The 9,776-nt window shown below is 38.4% G+C and overlaps 1 pseudogene; it reads left to right on the top strand.

Moving 5' to 3' along the window:
* The window catches only part of LOC101352632 (guanylate-binding protein 1-like), a 47,229-nt pseudogene extending 40,346 nt beyond the window's left edge, over positions 1–6,883 (top strand).
* The last annotated feature ends 2,893 nt before the right edge of the window (positions 6,884–9,776 follow it).

The raw sequence follows: 9,776 nt of genomic DNA, 5'->3' as shown, positions 1-9,776 counted from the left end.
GTTGTTAACCAATGTCATAAAACAACATGTGTACTACTGTTTCATGAGAAACTATTTGTTCTGTAAGCCTTCACCTGAATTACAATAAAATATATAAAAAAAAGAATAATACAGAACTTCATATATGAAAAAATCATTCAAATACACAGCATTTGATCATTCAGTCATTTAATGAACATGTGAGAAAACCAATAATAGAAATAACAACAAAAGATGGCAAATCAAATACATTTATTTTCTCTCCCTACTTAAGAATCACAAAAATGATAGTAAGGAGATTCTTTTAAGCCATAAACCCATGCAAACAAAAGTAATAAAAGACAGTGGCAACAACATTATGAAAGTTAGAAAGCAAATTGACAGGTGGTAAATGACTTAGTGGGTTCAAGAAAGCTGAACCCTAAATCAGTCTTGAAGAAAGCAATGAAACAACTAGACTTAACCCACAGACTCCCCAAAGGTTCAGTACTAAACAACACAGAAGGATCATTTAAGTCTTTCTAAGAAACAACTATATCCCTAAATCTCTTCCCCAAGCAACTGGTCCTCATTCACCCCAACAAGAGATTAGCAGTTTATACTCTAGACAGCGAAAACAGAGAATGTTTGGACTACGAGAATCCAGGCACAGTTAATGGTGGCGGGGACAGTGCTGGAATTGGAGGATAGAAGTGAATGTAAGCATAATGAATGTTGAGATCTTTTGCTTCTTTCCCCCTTGTCCTCCAGAAGAAAGGCAACTGGGGTCTAAAGCCTCCAGGCAGGACTGGAAGATCCTTCTCTCAGGAATCTGAGAGATTTCCAGCATAGGAAGAAAGAGTCAAGATACAGACATAATGGATTTTCCAATAAAAATTTTCCAATAAAACACATCGAATGGATTACCTTGCAATAAAGCATACTTTATCAAGCCCCACTCACACATTCAGGGCTCCAAATTAGCTTTGAAATGCCCCTTTCTTAATCATGAGCAGATAATCAAGGATTGCCAAACATTTTAAGAAAGCCTCTAACATGAATAGTAGAAATCATTTTTTAAAAAAACAACTTGGAGGAAACAGTGCAGAGAGAAGTTCACGCATGCTTGCACACACACACACACACACACACACAGTCATTCATACCCTCAAAGAAATGAGATTAGGTGCTGTATCCATAAAACAAGAACAGATGCTACTGTACCACCAAGGCTCTTAAATTTAATAAACAAACATGGGCTCTTGGAAATTACAAATATGAGAGCAGAAATGAAATATTCAATAGAAGATCTGGATAATAAAATTGAGTAAATCTCTTGAAAATAGAGAAAAAAGGAAGAGACAGAAAATAAGAAAGAAAAATTACAGATCTAATCCACAAGGTCCAACAGCCAAATAACAGGAGTTCCAGATACAGAACAAAGAAAAGTGTTGGAGGAGAGGTATCGTGAACAAACAAGCAAACAAAAAAAAAAAATGAATTAAGAAAATGTCCTCCAAAATAAAGAATAGATGCTTCCATTGAAAGGGCCCTTAAGTTCCCAGCACCCTGGAAAAAATAGGCCCACCAGAGTATAGCATCATGAAGTTTTGAACACAAGGGGCAAATCATACTCTCAATCAAATGTAAAAAATGAATAAAAATGTTTTCAGACATGCATAGTTCCGAAAAGCTTACTTCCTATGCACTTATTTTCAGGAAACTGCTAGAGTATGTGCTGCTCCAAGATGAGGGCGTAAACTATGAAAGAAGAAACGAGAAACAAGAACAGGAGATTCAACACAAGAAGGGGTCCTCAGGATGATTGTGAAGGGAGACCACAAATCACCAAAAGAAAAGTTCAGATGATAACTGGTAAACTAGCTCTGGGAAAGATTTTTTTTCAAGATGGCAAAACGGATAATTTAACTGATGGAGAGCAATTTTGAGAAACGGAGCTGAATTCAGCATGAAGTATAAAAATACAGATCAAACAAACAACAACAAAAGACAGTTTTAACTTCAGGAAAAACAGAATGTTGCGCAAAAGAAAAGTAATCGTATTATATTATACTACAAGCTTCAACTGTGAATGGTAATTAACCTATTGCCATTGAGTCGATTCCGACTCAGTCATAGTGATCCTATAGGACAGAGCACAATTGCCCTATAGGGTTTCCAAGGCTGCAGATCTTTAAGGAAGCTGACTGTCACATCTTTCTCCTGGGGAGCAGCTGGAGGATTCGAACAGTTGGGACACTTGTCTTCGTGCTGTTCTGGAGGATAAGAATCAGCTCACTCTCTCTTCTCACTTTAGTTACCCCCTTTTTAAAATATAAATGTTCCTTTACTGGACTGAGTATGGTAATAATGAATATATTTAATTCACATAATAAGACATGTACTGATATGTGCATGTAGTAACAGCAAGCTTCCACTGATCTTCAGGTAAAATAAAATGTTTCAATCTGTATTGGATATTCTAATTTCCCTGTTTCTCTGGTTGTAATTAAGAACAATACTGGTTGTGGTTTCAGTCATCTCTCCTAACCTTGGTTACTTTAACTCTTAGCTTGATTTCCAGAATTTGCTGCTATTAAATCTCTATCCCTAATATTCCATTGCAGGCTTCTTTCTGGGCTCTATAGTGTAGTCTCACACCAGGGGAATCTGGATGTGATGTGTGCCTCACCCTGAGAAGTCGAACTACACCCTAGATCTGCTTGATACCAAGGGACTGGGAGATGTAGAAAAGGTAAGGAAGGAGGATTCAGTTTTGATTGCGACCATCATCTCTGAATATCCTCTGCACTAGTTTTTCATTATAAAAGAGCTTCCACTTAACCATAATATAAATTTTTAATTTCTGTTTACGTGTTATGAGGCCAAGTTTAGCGACCAAAGGTGAAAAAAAAATTTATAAGTCAGAATTCTAGCAGAAGAGCATGATGATCAGGAGTCAGTATTCTAATCATTAACTATACATTGTGAGATAAACCAGTTAACCCAGTTGCATAAAGATAGTACAAATATAATCAAAGACATAAGTCTTATCCTACAGAGAACCTTACTTAGGGATTGGCTTCTGAAGTCTCAAGAATTTGTGTTCACTAAATAGACAATAAATAAGTAATAACTTTGGTGAAGGGTAAGACTGTACACAATTCTGGGGAAGCCAGCACAACTTGACTAAGGCAAGGTCATGGAAGCTCCATAAACATATCCAAACTCCCTGAGGGACCAGATTACTGGACTGAGGGCTGGGGACCATGATCTCTGGGAACATCTAGCTCGATTGGCATAATATAGTTTATAAAGAAAATATTCTACATTCTACTTTGGTGAGTAGTGTCTGGGGTCTTAAAAGCTTCTGAGCAGCCATCTAAAATAGTCCACTGGTCTCACTCCGTCTGGAGCAAGGGAGAATGAAGAAAATCAAAGCACAAGGGAAAGATTAGTCCAAAGGACTAATGGAACACAACTACCACAGCCTCCACCAGACTGAGTCCAGCACAACTAGACGGTACCTGGCTACCACCACTGACTGCTCTGACAGGGATCACCAATAGAGGGACCCAGACAGAGATGGAGATAAATGTAGAACAAAATTCTAACTCACACACCCACACAAATGGCCAGACTTACTGGTCTGACAGAGACAGGAGAAACCCAGAGTGTGGCCACCGTACTCCCTTTTAACTCAGTACTGAAAGTCATTCCTGAGGTTCACCCTTCAGCCAAAGATTAGACAAGCCCATAAAACAAAACCAGACTAAATAAGCACACCAGGCCAGGGGCAAGGACTAGAAGGCAGGAAGACACAGGAAAGCTGGTAAAGGAGAACCTAATGTCGAGAAGGGGAGAGTATTAACATGTCATAGGGTTGGCAACCAATGTCACAAAACAATATGTGTATTAATTGCTTAATGAGAAGTTAGTTTGCTCTGTAAACCTTCATCTAAAGTACAACAAAAAAAAAAATTTTAATTAAAAAAAAGAAAAAGACTTTGTGTTCAAATTTAGATTCCGTCTTTAACTTAGTTGCCTTAACAAATTATTTGACTTCTTTGAGTCTCAGCTTTCTCTTCTGCAAAATGGACATAATAGATCTGTACCTGTACCTGCCGCCTAGTAATGTTTTGAATATTTAATAAGATAAGTAGTGTAAAGTGTCAGGTACAAAATAATTGCTCAATGAAATAAATAGAAGTAGTATCATTCTTATATAAGCCAATTTTGCTGTTGAAAATAGATGGAGAAAAAAAATTTAAATTGTACTTAAGGCTTTGGAATGCCCTCCAACCTTGAGTATTTATTTTGCAATTATCTGCCAATGGTTATAAGAGGGCCTTGTGAGCCCTCTTATCAGTGAAATGAAAAATACTAATGACAAACTGACAAAAACCCAAGGCCAACTGACAATCATTTATATGTAGATTTGAGTTCCTTTTATAGATCATTAGTCTAAAAAAATCTCTAATTAAATGAGCACGGTTTCCCACTGCTGTTCTGAGAAGTTCCATGACAATGGAACATACTCCTAGCCCGTGTGTTCTGAATTCCAGGAAGACAACCAGAATGACTCCTGGATCTTTGCCCTGGCCATCCTCCTGAGCAGCACCTTCGTATATATAGCATGGGAATCATCAACCAGGAGGCCATGGACCAACTGCAGTATCCTTTTGTGGTCAAGGACAGCCCCAAAGCCAGAGAGGACACCTGTATTAGAAAATCAGCTGCCTGATCGTGAATCAAGCGCTGGGAAAGAACCAAGTACTTACTGCTACATTGACATGGGTTAAGAACAAAGCCAAGATCAAAGTTTTGGTATACATGGAACTAACATATTATGATATGAGGGATCCTATTAATTTTGCCACTTTTCCTTAGTTAGCTATTCAGCTATATGACAGAGCTGACAGAATCAGGGCAAAATCCTCACCTGATGCAAACGAGGTTGAGGATTCAGCTGACTTTGTGAGCTTCTTTCCAGACTTTGTGTGGCCTCTGAGAGATTTCTCCCTGGACTTGGAAGCAAATGGACACTCCATCACAGCAGACCAGTACTTGGAGACTTCCCTGAAGCTAAACCCAGGTAACAGGGACTTATGACTAGAAAATGAAGAGTACAAAGCACTAGAAACTGTCAGTTTTGCACGAGTGTTTATATTCAAACTTTTCTATTTCTTCTCAGCTGGGTACTCCTGAGAATCTCTGTTAAATATCTGAATTAACAGACACAATTTTAAATTTTATCACGCAGTGACTACCAACAACAACAACCACCCTGTACTTAGAAAGTTTCTTTTTCTTTCACCATTCACTTTGCTTTGATTAGGCTGAGTTTATCTCCCCAGCTAAGGTTTGTAAAGCTGTATTTAGCCAAAGAATATTTAGTAGAAGAGACATTTTTTGGAAGAAAACAGATTACAGTAAAGCGCAAACTGTATACTAGCTCAAGGGTTGGCAAACTACAGCCCACAGGCAGAATGTAGGCCAAATCCAGCCTGCCAGCTGGGTTTGTAAATAAAATTTTATTGGAATACAGCTGTGCTCACTTATTTACGTATTGTCTATGGCTGTTTTCATGCTACAATAACAGAGTTGAGACGTTTTGAAAGACACCATCTGGCCTGCAAAGTCTAAAAATGTTTACTCTTTGGTACTATTGCAAAAAAAGTTCCCAACCCCTCTATTAGGAAAGGCCCTTTTTATCTTCCTCCAGATACCAGTGAAAAAGATAAAAATTTTAACCTGCCCCGACTCTGTATCCGGAAGTTCTTCCCAAAGAAGAAATGCTTTATTTTCGACCGGCCAACTCACCGCAAGAGGCTTGCCAAGCTCGAGACACTGCAGGATGATGAGCTGGATCCTGAATTTGTGCAACAGGTTGCAGAATTCTGTTCCTACATCTTCAGCCATTCCGAGATCAAGACTCTTTCAGGAGGCATCAAGGTTAATGGACCTCGTAAGTGCTCTTCCTATCATTCTACTCATTATTAAGCATAAGACAGGGTGAAATAACACCTACCTGCTGTCACCTTAGAGAAATGTAAAGTGTATTGCTATTATTGTGTTAAATTCTGCTTGCTTCCAACATTTCTAATAGATCTTGTTAGTCAAATCTCTTGGGTAGGAAAAGTTAAGGAATGCCAAAGCAAAGACGCACTATCGCTTAATACTGACCTAGTCAGCTGGACCTGCGCTGTCCAGTGCAGTAGCCACTAGAGCAGCCTGGCTATTTATATTTAACTGTAACTTAAATAAAATAAAAGATTCAGATCACAAGGCCATATTTCAAGGGCTCAATAGCCACATGTGGCTAATGCATAATGTATTGGACAGCATAGCTAGACAACATCACGGAAAATTCTTATAGAGCACTGAGTTAGGCTGAACAAAATGGAGGAATCATTTTAATTGGGATAAAACCTTTTTTTGCTGATTCAGTAGGTCTGGGGAAGGGCCTGAGAGCCTGCATTTCTACAACATTCAAGGTGTTGCTGATGCCGTTGATACTGTGAACCAAATAGATCTTAAAAGACATGCTCAGAATTACCCAGAATAGAGAGGTATCCTCATACCACCTGAAGTGAGTATCATCATTTTTTCTCTAATTGAAGGTCTGGGGAGCCTGGTGCAGACCTATGTTAATGCCATCAGCAATGGGGATCTGCCCTGCGTGGAGGATGCAGTCGTGCCCTTGGCTCAGACAGAGAAATCAGCTGCAGTGCAAAAGGCCATTGCCCACTATGACCAGCAGATGGGCCAGAAGGTGCAGCTGCCTACGAAGACCCTCCAGGAGCTGCTGGACCTGCACCTGGCCAGTGAGAGAGAGGCCATCGAGGTCTTCATGAAGTGCTCCTTCAAAGATATGAACCAAAAGTTCCAGGAGGAATTAGGAGGAATTTTTCTCTAGTTTATACAACATAGGATCTTGGAAGGCAAATACTCCTAAGAAATGAAATGGATACTATTTTGAGAGGATTTATTCTTACTAGACTTGAAAATGTGAACAAGCACATATTTGTAATTAAAATAAGAGAAACTATTTTATAATAATGGACTCAAAACTTCAGGAATAAACTAATAATCTTCCCTTTAAATTTAAATGAACACATTTAAGTAACAACCAGAACTTCTAATCAAAATATTTGCCCAATGACATCAGGCCAATTTGATATTACAGCCAAAAGCAAAGAAAATTTTAGTCTTAGTTACCTTGAGCAAGCTTACATTGTGTCACATTTTGTCCATGTGCAATCACTGGTCCTATTTGAAAAGCAGAAATTCAACTTTAAAAGTGCGGCATAAAGCTAGCACTCTCCACACCAACCATCACATCTAGTGGAAAGGGATTTCAAGAGAAAGTCAGGGTTAGGAGGAAGGAGATGGTCCCATTGGGTGTCTGTAAGTTTTTAGGGGTCATAGACATTTTGCAGAAACCTTTCCAGAAGTTCTAAGGGCTTGCTCACATCCTTCCTGTTATTCTCTTTACTCCCTATTTTTACATTGAAGGCCCAGATAGGTAAAAAGTTGAATGACTTTTGTAATCAAAATGCTCAAGCATATCTGATTGTTGCTCAGCTTTACTTTAGGATATTTTCAGTCCTCTAGAAGAAGAAGTGAAGCAGTGGATTTACTCTAAAGCAAGGGGGGTATCATCTCTTCCTTCCGAAGATGCAAGAGCTGAAGGAAAAGTACATGTAGTACATGGGAAGGGGATACAGGTAAACAAGATTTGTCCTTTCTGCAGCAGAGGTGCCTCTGTCAAACACCAGTGTGATCAAGGGTAATTACACACAAAAGGATTGTTTGCATAGCATGCACTCTTTCCTTCAATAAATATGTGCAGTGATCCTGTTATGCCAGATATGCCCAAAGTCCTCATCAAAAAGAGTGTAATAAACTCATATTCAATTATAAATTGAATTGTCAAATTAATCACGAGTTTGTTGCTGTAACCCTCTATGATGTTGTGGTTAGGTGTCGTTGAGTCAATTTTGACTCATAGCAACCCCACCAAACAGAGTAGAACTACCCCATAAGATTTTCTTGGTTATAATCTTTATGGAAATAGATAACAGTTATTTCTCTCATGGAGTTTCTGGGTGGGTTTGAATAGCCAATGTTCGGTTAGCAAACAAGTAGTTAACTGTTGTGCCACAAGGGCTCCTTCTCTCTATTATAGCTGGCATTGATGGTACTTTTATATTGCAAGGGACACAAACCTAAAGACAATTGCTTAAACAAAAATAGTAATTCATTGGTTTAAGCTTCAAACTGACTTTAAGGAGAACTGGATCCAAGACTACATGTCATCATCTGTCTATTGCTTCTCACTCAACACATCACTTCCCTTTCATTCCTTCTCTGTCTATCTCCATTCTTGTAATTTGCTTTCTACATGATGGCTTCACTCTCTCGCAAGCTCACCCCATATGGGACCACAGCATCAACAACTCCAAAATAGAGCCCTCAATCTAAAAATGATTGAGGCTCTCTTTTTCCTAGTATCAATATCAACTTCACAGTGTGCTAGAGGCTCTTTCCAGGAGGAAACTTGGTCAGAAGTATCAGAAGGTGAGATAAGAAAGATTTCTAATTTCTTCTTTTAATCCGTGAAAGAGAGAGAGGAAAAGTGAAAGTGCAAACCCCCCTGCCACACCCACCTTTCATTCTCATAGTCAAGTCTGAGCTTCAGGGAGGATAAGCTGTGAATTTTGAAACTCGACTCAGTTTGCCTTCACTGAAGTATTCTGAAAAGATCAGAAGGCTCTGGGACCTGCCAAAGGTGAGACTAAGAGTTGGAAAAGAGAAAGGTGATGTGGCAGCGATGAAGGCAATGAGAAAAGGAATGTTCAGCCATTTCATGTTTGTGCCTCCTAGAGTTCAATTTGTTCAATACATTGACCGGTATCTCTTTCCTTCCTGTTTCCTCTTGCTTAAACTGACATGTCCAGCTGAATCTATATACCTCTCACAATGAGTAAAACATACAGTTGGTCTTTAACAAAATGCAGAAGGAAGTTGAAAGAGTAACATAAATTTTCTTGGCACATACTCCTCATACATTTTTGTTGAATTAAATTGATGTATTTTGGTATATATTCTTCCATGCTTTTTTCTAAGCATGTACACATATGTGGAATTTTAAAATGTACTAATTAATTCTAAAGTGGGAATTAATTTGATCTGTGACCATCTATTAGAAAGATATTTAGACATCTAGGATATTCTAGAGACAGCAATTCCAAGTCAACTAGAAGGTAAGGAAATTTAGCTTTCTCGTATCTGGAGTTTAAAAGAAAAAGTCCCTTGAATATTTTTCAAACAATCTGAAATAAAAACAATGAGACAAAAAAAAAAACTCGCATCTCATTGTACTATAATAGAAAGGAACCGTTTTCTCAGCACCTAGTTCATTTCCCAGAAACTAAGAGCTCGTCCCTGCTTTCACTTTCAATATGACATGGGCTAAGTAAAAGTAGATTTAATTTTCCTGAACTGACACTGGAAATTCTATCCTCATGAGAAAAAGTGCAGGAGGGCCAGTGACTGTTCATTTATAAAAGAAATTAACAGACTGTCAAAATAGGGAAGGTAAAAGGTGATACATACAGTACCAGAGTGTTCTAGTCCACTTTTCTAGAATATGGAACTATGAATTAATTTAACCTTCCTCTTTTAACCCACTGACTCATCTTTGACAGAATCCCAAACAAACAATTCCTAGGGCTTAAAGGCATGATAAACTGGTATTAAAAAGCTACTAGAAGTCTTGAAGATATAGCCACTGGTCTGTAAAATGGAGATAA

Source organism: Trichechus manatus, unplaced genomic scaffold, assembly GCF_000243295.1.
Source record: "Trichechus manatus latirostris isolate Lorelei unplaced genomic scaffold, TriManLat1.0 scaffold00058, whole genome shotgun sequence".
NCBI lineage: Eukaryota > Metazoa > Chordata > Mammalia > Sirenia > Trichechidae > Trichechus > Trichechus manatus.
The sequence above is the reverse complement of the archived record's forward strand: the minus strand, read 5'-3'. Positions and strand labels throughout refer to the sequence as shown.